Source organism: Sipha flava, unplaced genomic scaffold (assembly GCF_003268045.1).
Source record: "Sipha flava isolate LNK unplaced genomic scaffold, YSA_version1 114_pilon_pilon, whole genome shotgun sequence".
Classification (NCBI taxonomy): domain Eukaryota; kingdom Metazoa; phylum Arthropoda; class Insecta; order Hemiptera; family Aphididae; genus Sipha; species Sipha flava.
Genome location: NW_020271737.1, coordinates 866,326 through 887,433, shown reverse-complemented (window position 1 = coordinate 887,433; position 21,108 = coordinate 866,326). Strand labels below are relative to the sequence as shown.

The window sequence follows — 21,108 nt, the reverse complement described above, 5'->3', positions numbered from 1 at the left end:
TAAAACAGAAATGGGTTGTCGTAATAATATTACTACCGTCGTAGTCATATCGCCGTTTGTGGTGTGACGGGACGGCAGATGGAAACCGCATTACGTGGTTCTTTGAAATTTCTGAAACATCTCGTAACATTGATTGGTGACGTATGAAACACGCGGGCGTGGGCCACGGTTCCGCGGTAGTTGTACGATATCACTCATTCGTCATTATCTAAACGTTTTTGACTCGTGAGCTGTTCGCGTATCGTTAGCATAAAGAACTGTTTGCTCGACCGTGTATTTGCTATTGATTTTAATCGTGCCGTTTGTAGCCCTTGGTTTGCCTTCGAGATTTCTTGTAATTTTCTATTGACCAACGTCCTCACAAATCTCCAAGAAATAGTTTCTTTTACTTTACTTCACTGTATGTAATAACCCCCTGCAGAACCTACCCACGATTAGCGGAAGTTGTTGGAAATTTTAATTTTCCGTGGGCTAGAAGTACCGCATTAGCGGGAATTAAAGTTAAACGTAGAGTCGGTGTGCCTTATATTATGTTTCGCAACATTCTATATTGTAACGGAACTCTATACACGATACGTACTCAATGTAATACTATTGTAACTTTGATTGGGTGTGTTCTCATTTACACGTATAAATAAATAAATTCTACCGATATATATACGAGTATAGAGAGAGAGGGAGAGTATAATCATATTAATAATATTTGAATTTATTTAATTTATTAAATTATTTGTTTCAACAAATGCTTGTTTTCAATTTTTTGAACATCGCATTATACTCGTAAGTTACAAGTAAATTGATTTTTGTAATGAACGCCAGATAAGATAAACTAAATTAATAGAGAAGAATTAATGTACATAGTATAATGAAAGAGTTGTTTCGCTAATTCCGACTTGGATGATGTTGATGATGATGACGATGTGGAAATAAAAAGACATGTTGTGGAAGACGTGGTTTCAGTTTACAGTTTCTAAATAGAAAAAAAACAAATCCCGTAATTATAGTTAGAATAATAATTAGCAATAATAATTAGTTGTAATAATAATTTCTACTGATTAATTATTTGATTGTGGTGTTCAACTTTATCCGAAATAAAGAATTATTCCTTACTTAATTTTCTACGCGATTCCTTCGTTACTCTTCCGACAAGTGACTTTTGTGAATGGGTAATGGTTTGAAATTAATAATTGTGATATCGTAATACATAATATGTATAAATTATATTTTAATGAAAGTTCAGTTTTATTGAAATTTGATTATAACCTCATGGTGTTCTTTATTCTGTTCATACTCCTACGTGCTGTATTTCTTATAATCATCATGCTTGTATTCATTACCCTCCCGTGATACATTATTGTTTTGTGATATGTATATGTAAACTTTTAAACCTCGTGTGACTTTATTTAGTTTTAACGTGTTGCGGAATTCATTATAGTTGTACAACTTTTATTTTATTAATTGTTATAACTTAATATATATATATCATTCATTGTAATACTTCGTGGTTACTTACAGGTTTTCTGGTGTTGAAGTATGTGTCTAAGAGTTAAAATAAACTAAAGGTATACGTTAGTTATGTTATCGTATTCATAATTAGTCGAGATAACAGCAAACAATAATAACTTGTACATAATAACATAGTATACAGCCTTACCAAGTTTTCGTTAATATTTTTCATATTAATATACGTTCCTGTAATACCAATTATTAAATAATGTTTTTCGGTAATTTTTTAAACGCTTTACAATGTTATGAATTTTCGAACTAGAGGAAAAAATAATGTTTCATTTAAAAGAATCCTAGAATAACAGTGTCGCTCAATTATTATTAATAAATAATTTCTTATCGTGATTATTATGCGAATCAACTTACAATAATGTTTAAAACCGAATTACTACTGTTCATATTTAGTGTAACAAAATAATTTTACAAAATTAATTTTTAAATTTTAAAATAAACAAATGTGTCACACGATTTAAAATAATAAATTATTTTATTTTAAAATTATAAGATTAGTACAAATTGTACGTTTATAATTAACTCGTATATAAAATAAAATAAAAACTAATAAATATAAAACAATAATAAAACAACAAAAATTCATAATTCATATACTCGGATTCTAATAATTTTATAATCTCTATAATCTCGCACTGGTTTGTTCATTTTATTTTATAAAATATAGACTATGAATTCATATCATTAAATAAAACAATACAAATGTACTGTGGTTATATTATTATTACACAGTGCATACATATATAAAATTCAAAATCCATAATTAATACGATATATAACATGTTGGACAGATTATAATATGCCATATATGGTAGGATTTTGGTAATTTCCGATAAATCGTAACACAGAAAGTATTACATTTTATTGTTACACTTTTTCCAAAGTTTAAAATAATTAGGTCTACTAATTGGGTATTTCAGAATTTTATTAATGAAAAATTACAATCTGAACTTAACTATTCAAAGAAGTACTGAAACATTTAGCTCTTTAGGAACTTGGTATTTAAAAAAAAAAAATTATATATTATATAATTATATAAATTATATATACTTCAAAAACATTATTTTAGGAATATGTTACTAATGTGGTAAAACAAACAGGGTGATACGTATGTTATCGTATATATTATTTTTTAAAACCTTGTACATAAAACTTTGGAAAAATTCGAAAACAATCTATAATCTATTGGATTTTTAAAACAAAAAGTGAATATATTTATATTTTTGATTTATGTCTAATAATTTATTAGAATAAAGTTGAAATATTTTTTAAAATAACAGTAACAATAACGTAATATTCGTTTGGAGAATCATTCTGGTTTAATTATTGAATTGTTAAAATTATGTGAATAGGAAATTGTATATGAATCGGATACACGAACGTTATGTTAAAAAGCATCGAAAACACCAAAAATGAACATTCGATCTAAGATCTGAAATCAGTCGGAATTGATTCGTATTATATGTGTTAGATGAAACTCATGCGAATTTACATAGGTATAAAATATTAAATATCAATATGATTATTAAACGACATGATCACCATTATTTGTGATATATTAATGGAGTCATGCATTAATGTTAACTTTTATCGATTATTTACACATTATAATAATAATTTAGGCAATAAAAACCGTACACATAATATTTATATCACTGCAGGTCTTGTAAGCTGAAAAAACGGCTAGTTTAAGATTTCATTGGAAGGAAATGAAATGTTGTTCCCACGGGATAAAAGTATATTATATGGTATCATAAAAACTAATGTTATACCTTATATATGTGTGCAAGGTGTGAACATGTTTTGTTTGTAACAATTTGCGAATAATTTTTATCACCATAACTAAAGGTTGATATTCTGTTACAAATCTAGAAAAAAAATAAATGTAACCCGAGAAACCGCGCTCGTGTAATGCGTTAGATAAACTTTTTTGGTAACATTAAAAATTAATTTCTTGAGGTGTATCGAATAGCGTTCAATCAATGAATTCATCGAAAACAACCATTTAATCTGTAAGAAATGATATTACAACACATTAGTATATTATTTTTTCTTGGTAGTGTACATTTTAGCATTTGTAAATCGTTGTACCTACAATAAAGGATGGGATATCCGGAAAAATTATCGATAATTTTACTTGGTACTAATATCGAAATAAAATGTCGAAACGAAATTGCCAATATTAGTAAATATCAAATGAAAAAAATATATAAGTATAATATATGTATACGAACATCAATAAAAAATTACCTAGGAATTGAAATAGAGTTATTACAGCTAATTTTGCCTGTTAAGCTATAGTTTTACTAATGAAGATTGGTATTGACGACTGGTTATGGTCACTTACCAATAGTAAATTTGCTCTTAAATTTGTATGTCTAATAAAGGTTTGGATAAAATCGATGTATTCCCACGATATTTAGTGTCATATGAAAAAATCTTACATCTTGCGATTAATTTTTCTACTTTTTTAAAATGTATCCGATATTTGCTCTTTGGAAGCACCATCTTACATTTTACGATGCGTTTATTTTTTAATATGAAAATCCAATGTATCGATACTTTACCAGTATCGGAGTTATCGCAACGTCTTTACCTACAATCATATGTATCGTGTATATGTTTATCCTGCCTGATCGAATTCAAACCGATTTTTTAATTGTTTTATTGATGTGTTTATTTTGGTACAAGGACCTGTTATATATCTGGATGTACATTATTTTTATTTTGGAGCACATTTAACTTTAGATTTAGGCAGTAAAACCAGAATCGATATCTGTCTATCTTTCTCTCCAATTTCTCTGTAGATACTTTCTATGTAGTGGTTATGTTGATACAGAGTATATCGCTCGAAAGATGTTACATCACCGCAGAGCAAACGCTCCACCCGTTCTGCTGTCTACACGCAGAGTTATCAGGCATGAGCCTGCGCATAGTCCCGACGCGTGATTGGGTGCAGCTACGGTCGGCCGATTTCAAACTCCTATCGTTCTCTAGCGAAGACCAGCGCCACCACGAGTCCGACCTCAAAGGCGCGCCCCCCGTTCTCGGACACCGTTAAGTTAAGGAGAGTGGGACTCCCCGAGTTCCCGTGGTATGAGTTTTAGAAGTTAGTTTTTCAACTGCCGGCACCCACTTGGTCGAACGGCATTTGAATGGCCGCCGTCAGTGCGACTCGGTATGAGGTTGGTAGCTGTCGGTAACACACGAAGTTCCAAGCAACATCCTCTCGGAGCGACCCGACTGACGTTCGTCTACCCTTGCGGTTACAGATTTAAAGCTCTGGTCAGCTTAAGCGAGTTTCCTTGCTTGGTGCTTAGTTGGCTTATCGACTCCAGTCCAGTCGAATAGCCGCACATTTCTATGTTTGAGGGTGGAGATCAGGGGACGGCCAATTCTCCGCCCTTTCATAGTAGATTATTGGCCCGATCCGCTTTAAAAGGAGACTTTCCAAATCGCATGCCAGACACGCTTCCTCGAGCTCCCCAGGCTTTCCCTCGCTTACGGATTCCGTAACAATTACCTGCGTAAATTTCGAGGGCGACAGAGGCACTTCCTACGCGTTCTCTACGAGTTCCGGTCTGATGAATGATTCAGTTAATTATGCCCCGTTGGCCCAAGCGTCGGTTAATTGATGCAGTGAAAATGTATCATATAAATATCAAATGATGATGAAAGGTTGTACATTTTAGATCTTCACAACATTTCCTTAACTCAATTGGCAGCCGGCGAATACTAATAAACGGTTACCCGACAGAAAATTAGTACCGTTACGTAAATTTTACTTATCCTTACCACAACTTTTTTCTATTGTAAGAATACAATATTCTTGTGTCCTCATCCTTATTCTGCTTATCGATGCATACATTATAATTTTTATCAACACTTATAATGCCTATATTTTCCTTAACGATAAATCTACTCGTATATAGAATTGAGTGTATATACAGTGTACACATCGGTTATGATCTTGAACGTGTTTTAAGCCCTGTGACAAAAACCAATGTGATGTACCAAGTTTCAGCACAGTTTCAAGCTAATTAATCAAATCTCAAATATATTAAAATATTTTTTTCAATTACTAAAAAAAAAAATAAATATTAACACGTTTGAATTAGTATTAAAAACTTTTAGGTATAGCCGATTTGTTTTACCGGATTTTTTTGTGTATCCATTCGTATTATTAATCTGTTTTATACTTCGTTTACTTACATAGTAGAGGGAATAATAATGTAATTAGAAAGGTATTACCAAATAAATTAGCGTAAAAAAAATATTTTACACATGTAGCCATTATGGTGGGCTTAGGTATTTTAAAATTTTTGTTTTTTGTTTTTGAGTGTTTCTTTAAATAAGTCGATATGAGGGAGAGACAATGAATAACAGATGATTATTGTAGAATAATTTGTGTTCGCGCCGAGAGCATAAAGTAATACTACGCGCGCCTCGGACGCTGTTTTGTCGTGTAAGGTGCGTATAAATGTCGTGTGTGTGTATCTTAAACTAAGGAAAAAGGGTAACTATAAATAAATATAAAATGGTAAAACAAAATATGAAATTGGTAACGGTGTTGCTGTTTATTAGATACTCAAAAAATAAACAAAGAAAAAATAGTAATAATTCACAGCAACACGTAAGAGTGTAAAATAATTTAGTAATAAATAACAAATAATAATTACGGCCCTTCTGGCCCAACACTTAAAATGTGTAAATAAAAGTAATATATAAAAACTTACAGTTTGTGGAGCGCAGACTGGCCAGCTGCAGCTACCTAAAATCTATACTTTAAAATACAATATAAATAAAAATAGTGACGATTAGCGCACACACAATAATAATTAATATAAAATTTACAGCGATTAGCGCACGTATAATAATATAATAAAATTCACAACATTTAGTGACGATTCGTGCACGCGTAAATGTGTATAAAATAAATTAAACAAAAAATAAAAATAACGACGATTTGCGCCCACAAAATATAATAAAATTCACAACATAATAGTGGCGATTCGCGCACACGTAAATGTGTATAAAAATTAATTAAACAAGCAATAAATATTACGGCGATTCGCACATGTATAAATAATTATAATATAAAAAAACTACCGGCGATTAGCGCACATAAAAATAATATAATAAAAAACAATAATAATAATAATATTGGCAATTCGTGCCTATAACAAATTTCGTAAAAGGAAATTGTTCGCAATAACGCCGCAACTCTTTCACACGACGTACGAAAAACGACAAAAGTTGCGGCGGCCGTGTTAAAATTTACCCACACCGGCGACGCAGATAACGCTAGCTCATTATCATATTATATAATTCACAACATAATTAAAACAAAGATAAATACAAAAATAGCGGCTGATGTACGCGAGTGTTTGAGTATGTGTGTTCGATCGCGGTGATAACTCGGGTCGTCGACCGGCCGCTATTATACGGCGGCAACAATTTAAGTAGCTAATATATTATACAGAATATAATAATTTAAGGGATGCATCGAAGCATCCATTAAATGTAATTCCGATAAACGTTAATAGCTATGATTTTGGATTTAAGAATTAAAAGTTTATGTTTTACAATTTCTGTTCATTTTTGACGTGTTATGACCCTGCTCCCGATTTCAAATCCATTACTATGTGATTCATAGTCGGTTGAAACATTATTAACCTGAAATCTTTCATTATAGTTATAATTCTTATTATAATTAACGCTCAATATTTAATTTACTTAAATAATTTATAAAATTAAAATTGATGTTTTTTTCTGGTCGAATTTCGTCTCCTAGACCAGTATTTCCCAAACTTTTTTTTTACCGGATCCCTTAGTAAAAATAAAAATTAAAAAACAATAATAAATAATAATACTTTGTATATTTTAAATTTTTGTTCGCGGAGCCTTCGGGATTTGTGTGGACCCTTAAGGATCCGCGGACCACAATTTGGGAAACGCTGCACTATACAATAATATATAGTTATTATTATTCTTTTCGTTCCTGTCAATTATACGAATCGTCACTCAGACTTGTGTTCGGCCGTGCGGTTTTGTACAAATTAATCTGGGTCACGTTCAAGATGTACTAAGTTAAGGCACGTTCAATAGTTTTCCAAATCGATTCATCTTCAAGCCTCTTCTAACCTCAAATCAAGATTCATCGGTCCTCGTTCTGTTAGCGATCGAATAATTCGTAACGATCCGAGAATAGCGGAACGTCACCCGTTCATGGTAAACAAATGTCATATAAATCGCTAAGGACTAAACATCAATCACGCAAGTAAATTACCAGATTCGCGTTTTTCATTGCATGTCTATATAAGAACTGAAACGGCCGCATCGACTTCCCACCACCAATAATAATAACATTGTCGTCGCATTAACCGTGTACAATACTGTAATAACCCGAAAATAGAAAAGATAAAAAAATTTGGTTGGATTACCAGGTTATTACATTCCTCCTTGTTTGGGCTTTCGGGGTTACAAAGGTTCGAGAGCCGATCAGTGCAACTGGAAAGCATTATAAGCTAAATAAAATAGCATTTACATGTTCTGTGGCATTTGAGCCGATGCGTCGTTGAGCCGATAATTTACGACTATAAAGAAAAAGTTATGGTAGAAATCAATTAAAATAGACACCGTATTGACAGCTAATAATGAACACTCCCCGAAATTCACACAGAAGATATAAAACTTAAAAAATAAATGGTAGGCAATCGTACTTGGTTCGTCACATTAAGTTCCTGCGAGAGTCCCGGAAATCGGTGAGCTCGTACTCGAGAGAGAGTTATGTGTGCCCCCGTTATATAGGGACGTATGGCGGGATGGATCTTGGACCGGTCCTTTGAGAGTTTGACCTATTCAATTTTTCAGTATCGAAAGAACCGTTATTTATTGGTTTTTTACACGTTAGTAGTGTACATCATTACAGTTTATTTTCGACATAATATATAATTGAATGATTGTGCATCATTACAATACAAAGACTTCGATACTAGGTTTTGAAAAGTGCCCATCTCGTTGATGTGTATGCCAATTCGAAAACGTAACGTTACCATGTCGTAAATTCGTCCGATTTTTTGGTTTTCTATCGTATTGGATTCCACGGCACACGCTGTTCCGATATTTATACGCACAGCACGGGTTTCAAATATTGTTTTTAATAATAATAGCTTATTAATAATAAAATCGATCATTTGTGATTTTTTTTCTGCCAGAAAACAAACTCGAGTATAAAAAATGCAATTATTAGTATAGTTGAGTAAAAAATTGCAAAGTAAATATTTAACCATCGCGTTAAAATTAAAGAGTTAAAATAAATATTAGATGTTTATATCTTTTGATATCGCACACATGCACACATATACGATTGTTGTATAATTCTGGTTCGTATAAATTATGAAAAACAATTGATTTATAAATAATATTTTAAGATTATATTTTTTATTCAGTAATGGAAAAGTTTAAAAATTAAAACTAGTTAATAGTGATGTTGTGGGCGTTAAATAATTATACAATGAACATACATGGTTTTCGAATCAATACGTATCATAAACTATAGGTACATATGTTCCTCGAAGAACTAACCCACCCATATTTTCTCAATTCCAAACAATATAACATTTTTCACATTTTAATTATAATATCAATTTGACGATGAATTATGGAAAAATTTGTCGCCAACGCAATGATTACCATGAAATTTAATTTTATCAAACGTGAATAAAATAAACTATTATATCTGCAGTAGCGTAATAGCAAGAACCAAGCTTATGTCTTGTTATGTTTTTAAAATACATCTGATATGATTGGAGAATCGAATTACACCAGTTCTAAATAGCGAGAACAAAATAATAAAAGTAATAAAGGAAATAACAAAAAATAAGTAAACTTCGAAGGCTTCTTTCATTATTTGTTACAACGGATAAAAAATCTGGAAGAGAAGTTTATTCAATATTCATTATTACGAAAATAATACCTCTAAGTTAAATGCTTATGAAAGAAAAAATGACAATGGTGAGACTGTAATAAAGGGTTTATTTTCTTCATAGATATTATTAAAAAAAAAAATTTAAATGAAAAACTAACATACTATAATATATGCGTAGTGATTGTATGAAATATTACGGAAAAGTCTTCCGTTCCGGTACGATAAAAAAACAAGAATTCTTGGAAAACGTGTTCAGGTAAAATAGAAAGAAAAAAAAGTTTTTCATTTTCATTTTAAACGAATATTCTTACAGACGAAAAACGTGAATTCTGTCGATTTTGTATAAAACCAGAGTTACGGTCGCATATCAACACGTGTAAACGATCGTGCTGCGGACGGTAATGCGCGGAGCAAACATCGCGAACAGAAATTTTTTGGACGAGAATATCTTACGAGTACCGAGAGCTTGAGAGTTCGTTACCATAACAATATACTCTTCCGGGCATGCCTGACATAACCATTGTACCGTTTTCAGCACTAAACAAATTGCCGCCTTTTAATATAAATATTTTTCTAGTCTAAAAAAACGTTATTAAAGCATAAAATTATAGTTGTTTCCTTTATTACTTAAAATTTTAAGGATGTAAAAATAAAAGTATACAGCTGTTATAGAAATGCATACATACATTCATACAAATAACTTAATTTTAAAAATATGATATAAAATATAATGATAAAAAATATGGTATTAAAAAATGTTTAAATACGAGTAGTTCATTTTTAAATTATATTCAAAATTGAATAATTAGTGCTTAGTATACATCGGCTTCAATGAAATAAAACATTTCATTTTTAGTTGCATTTATTTTAGTTTTAGTTACGTATAATAATAATTAAATTTTCAAAATTATTTGCCATCCTAAGCACTAGTTTATAGTGTTTATTGGAAAAAATGGCACTGCTTCCGGGCGATAAACCTTCACCATCGTCACAAGTTGCATAACCGTCGCGCGGATAACGTCGAAACAGAACGGGACGGACACCTTTGGCAACTAGAACTTTTGGTGGACGCGTGTTAGGCTATGAATGGGGTGGTCGCGGGTTTGTGCGTTGGTAGCGGATCACCCAGTCGAACAAAATGGACACATCGTCTGTCCCTGCGTGCGTGCGTGCACCCATACATCGCTTTGATAATCGGTTGTATAAACTTAACCGCGTTCGAACCATATCTCAATTCCTCTTCCACAGCCGTCCATCCATATGTCTCTTGCACTCTCTGCATTTGTTTGTACAGGCGCACACAGGTGTACGTGATGGCGTCCTTATTATTCGAATTGAAACGATCGAAAACCAACTGCAAGTGATTACCCATGGGGTGCGGGAGTAGGTGCATTAAAACCGATAATATTAAATTCATAGATGAAACGCGAAACGCAAGAATATCGTAAAAAAACATATTCATCTGCGGCAGATGTGAAATACGTTGGGACTAACCAACCGGGAACAACGGATATACTGCGATAAAATAATAATAATATCAATAGTATACGGATATTATTGTTATTATTGTTATTACTGTTCGTATCCTTAAGTCAACTGTAGTATGGAATCAACCGAGTGCGAGTCGTGTGGGTGTATCTGATGCGTGAACCAAATGTGTGACCAATCAATCGGTCAGGGACGAGTATTATTTAATTTAATTTTAATTCCGATCAGTGGCGGCGTGACGGCAAATTTTTGAGTCCCTGAATTCAAGTCAGTGGGAGGGTATTGACCATTGGGTATCGAGTGAGTATGTAGCATGTAGAACGAATAATAAGGGAGCTCTTTTACAAGTTACCCTTAAATTTTTTTTTAGGTGGGTGGGTAGGTGTTTGGTTAAAGTTCTAACAGGACTCATGAAGCAAAATATTTTTCCGCCACCACTGATTCCGATACAATACAGGCTGCGAGATCCGGAAAAAAAACGAATCGTAATTATATTTGATAATATTAGAGTAACACAATAATAAGAATATAGTCAATAACGATCAGTAGTAAATAATAACGGTAATATGGTCCAGTGGATAAAGTTGTTTATGGGCCGTAAGAGATGGGGCTTTCAATAGCAATACGCATAAAGACGAACGATGTTAAATAAGAAAGGAAGGAGTGTGTTTAGTGAAACGTGGTGGAACTTCAAAATTTATAAGTGGAACAAGGGAAGGACAGTCAATTAGGTTGATAAAAGCACAGTTATAAATAATATATTTGCTATGTTTCTACATCAAACATTTACGTTGAACCCATTTCAGAAGTCTACGCATAATCGAAAATACTAAAGAATAGACCCATATTCTAAAATGTGTTGGACTCAAGAGAATCGACAGTTTTTAATCAACGATTAAATTTGACCTCTGAGGAGATAAGTATAATAAATTTCAGAATATTGAGTGTTTTTACTCAATGATTTACGGAGAGTTTTTTTTTTTTATGTGTTTATATCAAGTTTAATACTTTAGAAAAAGTTATATTTACTGAACAAATTATGTATTTTGTAATTCTAAAATCGAAACTTTACGCATTTTAGATGTATCAACAATTTCTATTATTATAGATAATTATTTATTTAATAAATTTAGAGTTTAGTAATATGTGTGTTTACGTCATGATCGTTTATACTTCGAACTCCAAGCTCGGTGTGTTCAGTAGATTACGCAGCCCATTAGTGTTGTATTCAGAGACTGGAACCTATAGATTTTTTCGGTTTCGGTTTTTTAAAAGAGTAAAGGTTCTAGAACCGGTTAATTTCGGTTAATTCTGATTATTAAAGATTTATTAAAAAATAATATGAAATTATTTATTTATTCTTATTTAAATTTTAATTGTTTCATTTCATGAAAATAGAAAGTATTATAAATAGTTAAAAAAAATAATTATAAAAGTATTACATATATTTGTATATATTATATCAGCCAAATATATTTCTTTGAGTTAGGTTAGTTATTTTATTTCAACTCGGTAAGAATTGGTAAAATATTTTGAAATATTGTGAAATATTATGATTTGATGAAATAAATATCTTTAATTTTAATTAGGAATCAAAGTTAATACTGGCTACTGTTATAGCTACAAATGTTTTATAAACATTAATTATATTTAATACTTAATTGATAATATAGATATACTCATTGTAAATTGTAATATAATAATAAACATACAAAAATAATAATAATTATAATATAACGAAATTACTTTTTATATGCATTACACTATTACAGTTTACAATACAAAATAATAAATACATACAAAGATTTGACTTTTATTTTTCTGAACCGACAAATGGACAAACAAAATAGCCAATACCATAGTTTTACTAGTCTAAATACTAAATATCTGACCTAAATTAACCCTTTTATAATTAAGGTTACGGTTACGGTTTCAGTTTTTCATTTTTGGAAATAAAGGTTCCAGTTTCAGTTACGGTTCCTCAATTTTAAAGATTAACCGGTTCCATTACCGGTTCTTTTCGGTTACGGTTCTGGTCCCTGGTCGTATTATATCAGGTACTCGCATTAAAATGTGTTGCAAAAATGTAAAACGACTATAGTTAGTCATGTTGCGACGTCTCATATATTCCTGGCTACCAGATTACTGTGGGGCGTTATATGACTGTGTTGGAATGATAAGTAGCCAACCTGCGGCCGAAGCATGCCAGTGCACTGGCTGAAGTATGCGAGATTTTATTTTAATTACTATACAAAGTTGGGTAAAAGGGAACATACAACGATAAAGAAAATAAAGTGATTTTATTATTATACAAATATTATTTATTGGGAGAAGTTTAAATTTGATTTTGAGAAAAACCAAATTGTGCAATACTCGAACTGAAAAATAGAGACTAAAGAATACAACAAAAACCAACGAGGTTGCAATAATCATCCTCGTGACGTACGATATTTAAATATTAATAATATAAACCTTATCCGAGGGGCCGCCGATGCTCGTTTACATCAGTAGACACTTACTAATATAATTAATGTATATAACATTTGTTTTTGTGCATTGTAATTTTTGACAAGATTACGAGAAAAGAGTATGATGATAATTTTAACTATTATGAGGATACCGACCAAATCGAAACTAAAATGAAACATCATATACATTGCCCGGTGCACACGCATGGGTGTCCGTAAATGGTAAAAGTTTGACTTTGGCCGATATCTCGAATAATAAGAATACTGATAACAGGGAATAATAACACAAATTGTCCAAATAGTGAGCCAGAGAGGTTAGGCGGAGGCGTTTTGACATTTTATGTGCTCGCCCGTCGACAGCGAAGGAAAGGTTTGCGAGATACATAATAAAATAAACTCGCATATCCACACAGAGATCAGCAGATCTATTACTATCCAAACGCGAATCTAATTTTGGAACATTACAATGCATATCGATTATACAATATGTATATATGGAACTGTTCGCTGTTTTAAAAATTTCGTACAACCATTACGTTCTTGTTCAAATTATTAATACTGCGTGATTTTATTTTATTCCCATAAATCATTATTATTTTTATGTAGGCATGAGCCTTTTTTATCTGTTCGTGGATACGGTCCAACCGAAAATATATATTCATTTATATACTGGTACCGTAACGCGAAGACGGTGAATTACGATTCCGTGTAAACAAACCCCAGTGCTTTTTTTACGAACTATTATTGATTTCGATCATGCAAATTTAAAAAGAAATAAATGGAGTCGTACGCCGTAAAATCGTTAAAAAAGTATCAGGCACGTGCCATTATGTCGATTCTCTCTATATAAGTATTTTCATTCATTGGGCTACTAAAACGAAAATTTCGGAGGGAAAAGAATATTTAACAATTTTTATAAACGAATTATAACGCTAAGACTATACTTTCAAAGTAAATTGAAATGTGTTACAAAACTGAGAAAAAAATTGAAAGTTATCGATTATTTTACTGTTGTCTTGCATGGCAATTGGTCCTCAGAATTATATTGGATTTGACTGTAACTAATGAATAGACGTATAAAATATAGTAGATTTACGCACAGAAACATCTACGATTTGGGGATCCCTTCTCAATCAATTGTTATTCAGAGATTTTTAAGCACACAGGATTTTCAAAATCTGCCCAAATCCGTTATCTACAGTTGTCTGCTATTTTGAAGGTCATGAAGCTGCTGTGTCGGGACTTAAACGTTTATTTAGTGTTGAGAAGGGTTCGCTAATAAAAGGTGTCCGTCAGGAGCGAGGTTTCATTGTACATTATCCTTTCAGCTTTGCGGCGCCGGTGAGATGACAACCATTACAACATTGCATATGTACGTTTTGCGGAAGTCTGATGCGTATAATTGGCTCCGGATGAAATTCATGATAATTTAGCACTGTTTTAGCAATTTGTTCATCGCCGAAACGTCCTGTATGGAAATCTGCTGTGTACTTCCGAGAACAGATGTTTACAGTTTGCGGGACTGTTATGGTAAGCGCATAATAATTAATAAAGGGAACGATAGCCACAGACACCAAAGGATTATAAATCGACGACGTGTCGACATCGTTTAAGGTCAGAAATAAAAGGAAATCCATTATGATTAATGAAAAATGTTTAAGGCAAAATAGTACAAAGTTGACGAATAGTTTGAATAAAATAATAATAATTGGAAAACTAACAATTACCATTTGATCATAAATAATATAACTGATTATTTGGTTGGTATGCAACAATTGAGCAACTTCTTTTTTTCTTTTTTTTTCATCATACTAAATTATTCTTCAATAAAATTCACTGAAAAGTACAAATCAAAAAGTTGTAGAAAAACGAACGATTATTAAAAAGTGAATTAGTTTAAGTGCTGTCACATTCGGTTTTTTATTATGTTAAATATGACTAATATAGTTTTTTTTTTTTCGTAAACCACTCATAGAAAAAAAAATTATTGACTGTTTTTTTTTTATTTTTATTATTCATCTAAAAACGTACAAAATACATTACAAGAATATTTACTATAAGCGTGCAAAAATAACTAGGTATAAGATATGATATTACGTGTTGATTATGATGCAAAACTAATATAATATATTGTAACAACGCCGAGTGCTTATTATGTCGATAATAATATAATAACGACCATCAGCCAAAGGTCATCGATGAATAGTCAAATATGTAAATTTAGCAAAACAAGAGTGAGTTACATACACCAGTATCCCTTATGTATACCCGTAATAATGCGTATAATAATTCGATGTGAGTCGAACTCAAATGTTCATGATATCGAGCTGAAATTTACTAAATTATTTCAACGGCTAACTGAACCTAAACCTTACCTAAAGGTAAACTGACAAACCGAACCAAACTTTAATATATAAGATAGAATTTCAAATTAACGTTCATCTGGTATCTGTTTTATTAAATTTCATACCTTTATTTTGTTTTGTTTCTAAGTTGGTATGAAAAGTTTGAATTCAGAATGTTTGCATAAGTTCGAACTTTTTATTCTAATTGGTTTCGATTTTTCAAACTTTGAACAGTTCGACATACCTCCGGTAATTACTAAGTTTTATTGTTTCCAAAAGTATATAGCTTGAAACCCGCTAATACATAATAAAATACGAGTATTCGTTGAATACGTATTCAAAAGTAAACGAGTCGACATTATGTATTACTAAATTGATATCAGTCGCTATTTATCCGAACACATAGCCTAAAGAAATATGATTAATAATTATTATAATAATAATAATAGATAAAAATTTTAAACATTTTTGTTTGAAAACTCCGAAGGAATTGGTTCTTTCGATAGACGTACCAGCGTGATGCGGATTTATTAGTATTATTATGAGTATTATTTGTAATAAACCTAAGCACACTTATTTAAAAAAAATTGTTCATGACGTCCTCACGTGTATTTTAAGTCTTCTTTGAAGCTTAAAAAGTTGTAATATGCTAATATTGTAAGCGTTCAAATTGTATGTACATATATATATACATAATTTGGAGAAACACGTATCTATTAATTAGCTTGAACTTTAACAACGAAACATTTATAATTATATAACCGCGGAAAAACGACCAAAAATTATTACTTTCTGACTGCAATGTCTTTTGACAAAAACAGATATTCGTATTATGTTGAAAAGTTTAAACATTCCGCGGGTTAATAGGCATACGTGGTTTCAGAAAACGTTGTTATAAAGTCACAATCAATCAAGTGTTTAATATGTATGTACATAGTTTATCGTACTTTTACTTATGTGCGGCTGTAATTAAAAATTATAAAGTTACACTGTAAGAAATAATGAAATAATGCAATAGCCAAACGAATATTTTTTAAATTTTTTTTCGCATTAGTCTGGGTAATCATTCTTGTTGTGTTGCTTTTTTTTATATAATATTCGCCGATATCGCTTTTTTTATTCCCGTACAAAACCATGTTGCTATTTAACAAAAACAATCGAATGATGAGCACTATCCAATATTATGATTAAATGTTGTTGAAATATAGGTTATTAGGACTATATTATCCACACGGCTTAATGAAGACCGTATAAAATAGATAAAGAAGTCAAAAAAGAGGGGATAGCATGGTAGGGGAGAAGTTGTTGAAGGACAATTAAGTATTATAAATATTACATTAAACATCAGGCCCAAATTATTTACATATTTTATAATAATATGTTTATTTATTAAAATTGAAGAGTATATTTATACTAATATTTATGTATAGTATTTATATTAATATTTTTATTAACTTAAATGATAACGTCTACTTTTTACTAACGATATATGATCATTGTATAAGATATTTGAAACATTTAATAATGTAATGTTATACATTATAATTGTAAGACCAATTTAAATATTTCAATAATTAATTAAACTTAATTTAATTACATTAATTAATTAATTATATTATGAACCGGTAGTAAATGTAAGTTCAGTTAAAGAAATTTCTATTATGTTTTGTTGTTTGTAACTCAAAACTTTTTTTTTTAAAGACTTAATTTACTCTTTATTGGACCAAGATTCTATAAAACTAATTAAATGTTAAAAAAGTTAAAGTGATTATTTTAATTTTTTATCAAGGTGCTTTCATCCAAATATTGAAATTAAAATAAACAAGCTTAATCACCTAGCTTCTCACAGAAGAGTTTAGGCCAAGACATACTTTATAAAGTATTATTACCTTAGATTATTTAAAACCTAGTTTGGTAGAACTGTTGTTTATGAAACAAATACAATGACATTTCAAATTAATATGTATGGTAGTTTTGGTTATACTTTAAATTACCCAACTTTGCATCATGAAATCGTCTTTGCTGATGCCAATATATTTTAAAACCACTATTTATTGCACATCTAAAGTATGAAAGAAACCACTATATCAAATTTCAAGTTCATACATTTTGCCGTTTTTAGATGTATGAAAGATCAAAGAATGAGTGCTATCAGCATTTTTTTTAAAAATAGATTTGGGTTGCCCAGTAAAAAAATTGTGTTTGTTTAACTCTAAATAACGATGAGTTTTAAAAAAGTAGTGAGCATCATGTTTGAAGGAAAATATAGTGACTCATGGAAATTATTTTCAGTAAAATAGACATGTTTACAATTTTCCAGATGTACACTGAGATGTGCGAAAGTGAGGTTTTTTCCGATTTTTTCGGATATTTTAGCAACAATGAAACAACAACTGCTCATTTAAATCTTATCAAGTGTACTGATACTTACCTTTATTTTTTTTCACGATAAAATGCAGCCTATGTTTTTTCCGAGCTATAATATATTTTTGTATTAAATTTCATTGAAATCTATTACAACCATTCATTTATATATATATATATATATATATATATTAAAAGTAACATTAAACATTTTAAACTATTAACTATAATAACTTATCTCTTTCATGTAGTATGTAGGTATGGACTATTGATAAATAAAGCCTATTTTTTTACGTAAAATACTATTAAGAAAAACGAGCTAGAATACTTTCACAATAAAGTAAATACTTCATAATACATAAATGATCTCAAAGACTAGCGTTTATGTACTTAGGGAAGTCGTGAACATTTTTAAAAAATAACGAAATATGAAAACGTTATTTTTGATTATTTTGATAATTAATCGAGACATTATTAAGTCATAATTGATTAAAACTAAGCAGTACCAATCCTCATTAATTTACATCTACTTAATAATCAAATATTTCTAATCTAATATATAGTAAAAATAATATAGTATAATTGGTTTTAATAATATTAAATTATAATAATTTTTTTTCATAATAAATAATTCATTAAATATTTAAAATAAACTTAATTATTTTCATATTATCGTATTAATCCAATAACCAACATTATAGGTATATATATATTAAAATGTTTATATATATATATATATATATATGTATACATGAATAATATAATATAAGGAATTATATATTATCAAATAAGGTTAAGATCCCTTTCCATACAGCATAGCTTATTTATTAGACTTGTTATTAAGAATTTACTCCGTTATATTTATGTTACATTAAATATATTAGATAGAAATAAGACATCATGTATATCGCTATTTATGGTACTACTGATCGGATTATAACATTAATTTCGCGGTTAATGAAGTACGTCCTTCGCAAAACTAGATTTTAAATCCCTTAAATCCTTTTAAAATGTAGGTCTTTACGGGTTTCAACCCCTAATTAGATGACCCAAGAGAGTAAAGTAAATATAAATTTTGCTACCAAGATTTAAAAATTATTTTTCTATTACTCCTCGTGAATATTATTGTATTATGTAACTTTTTTTTTTATTAATTTATACAACTTATGCAAAAATAAAAGTAATCTTATAATTACATTAAAATTTGTACACACCTTTTTTTTTCTTCCGATATTTATGTAAATTCATTGTATGCACTCATGCCTTAAATGTTAGCCTATGATGGTACTTACATTACATTTAATTGGCTACTAGTTTATTACGTGCAAACGTCATTGACGTGGGATTTTTAAACTAAACTAGATTTGAGTATTAGTTCAACTGAAATTTAGATTTTAAATTACGTCGAGTTATTGTTGAATTGTTGTAAAAGTGTATTTAAATTTTAAATGTGTCTCATATTCCAACATCCGTATATCAACGTTTCCAAGCGTTCATATTATATATTATTTATATACTATTATTATTCATATTATATGATACATTTAGTTTGTCCGTTGTAATCGGTGTTACGGGTAATTTCCCGGTTTTTATACATTGTTAGATTGTATCTGTGGCAACAGATATAAAATAGCACTTTGGTCAGTTACCATTATTATAATAACATAATATTATGTTAAATATATAATTTTAATTTTAATTGCCTCAAGAATTCTTAACGTGGACCTTGGAAATGGTTAATCGGTGATCCCTGTTACCTACAATGTTCATATAAACGACATCATTATTCTTAGTCCGTCCTAGGCTTAAAACAAATTACAGTTACCGTGTTGAAACGCTGTTGATCTTCATCATCCCAAAATGTATACAACAAGATGTCCATCGTCATATACATGTTTATTATTATACTATATAATCTATGACTTAAACGATGTGCTCAAAATCCCAAACTATAAAAACGACAAAATACCTTCGAGAGGTGAATATTAGATTCTAAGCTATTGATTTTGCAATCATTGTGTTCTTTATTTTGTTTTTTCCGTTAACACTATTTCAGAAAGTAATAAAGCACAAAAAAGTCTTGCTATGCATTTCTATAAATGTTGAAAAATGTAGCCGTGAAAGGTAATTCCGAAATCCGCGGTAACTTTCGGGGAACAGTATCAAATGACGAGTAAACGTAAGCAAACGTCTGTTTCACAACAAAAATCTCAATTATTTTAGAGTTGAACCAGGATCCAGTCATATTCGTTTCTGGAATGCGATAATTGACATGCTCATAAGTTTATAACAACATGATGATATTTTTATAAAATAGGTCTAAGCTCTCGCAAGCGACTACGATAAATTAGTGAAATCAACAAAATTGTTCTGAAATGCATAGACATTTTACGAGTTTTGTAGATACAAGTACACCTGATGAATAAATTATTTCGTAATTTTAATTTAATTTTTTATAATTTTTTTTTTTTACGGTTTTATTATTTTAATAATTAATCAACAAAATTTTATTCACAAAAAAAAAAACTTACGTTGACAACATTTTGTATATTTTATTTCTATAACTTTGAATTGAAATCGTTTATTAATATCGAATAAATATGATTATTTCGGGTTCTTTCCACAACACTTCGAGAAAAATTATTCAGATTTAAATTATTTTAGTACCAAGATCAACATGGTCCGATGACTATTTAATCGAATTAAATTTAAATTAAGTACAAGAAAATTTTTCGATTATTATTCGAAACTAGATTGATGGCCCCAAAAAAACTTTTGATTAAATGCCCTGACTTTAAAATAAACTGACACTGAATTCGAGTCCAAAATATTTATTTACGTTTCAAAACGTTGAAGATGACATATAATTACAATACTATTGACTGCGTTTAGCTACCATAAAATTCCGCGGAGATATGTACGCGAACAGAATTTAGGTTTTTTTTGTAGTACTTGCAGTTATAATTACTAAATCCATTATTATTACCATTGTTAT

General features: G+C 30.2%; 1 protein-coding gene across 4 annotated transcripts in view; it reads left to right on the top strand.

The window, feature by feature from the left end:
* The window catches only part of LOC112690376 (probable G-protein coupled receptor CG31760), a 247,310-nt gene that overhangs the window by 73,548 nt on the left and 152,654 nt on the right, over positions 1 to 21,108 (top strand). Inside the window, exon 2 of one of the 4 annotated variants that reach the window (XM_025564402.1) lies at positions 14,733 to 14,934. The exons of the other annotated variants lie outside the window; for them this stretch is intronic. The gene's annotated coding sequence lies outside the window, so the exon portion shown is untranslated. The remainder of the gene's footprint in view (positions 1 to 14,732; positions 14,935 to 21,108) is intronic. 4 annotated transcript variants of the gene reach the window in all.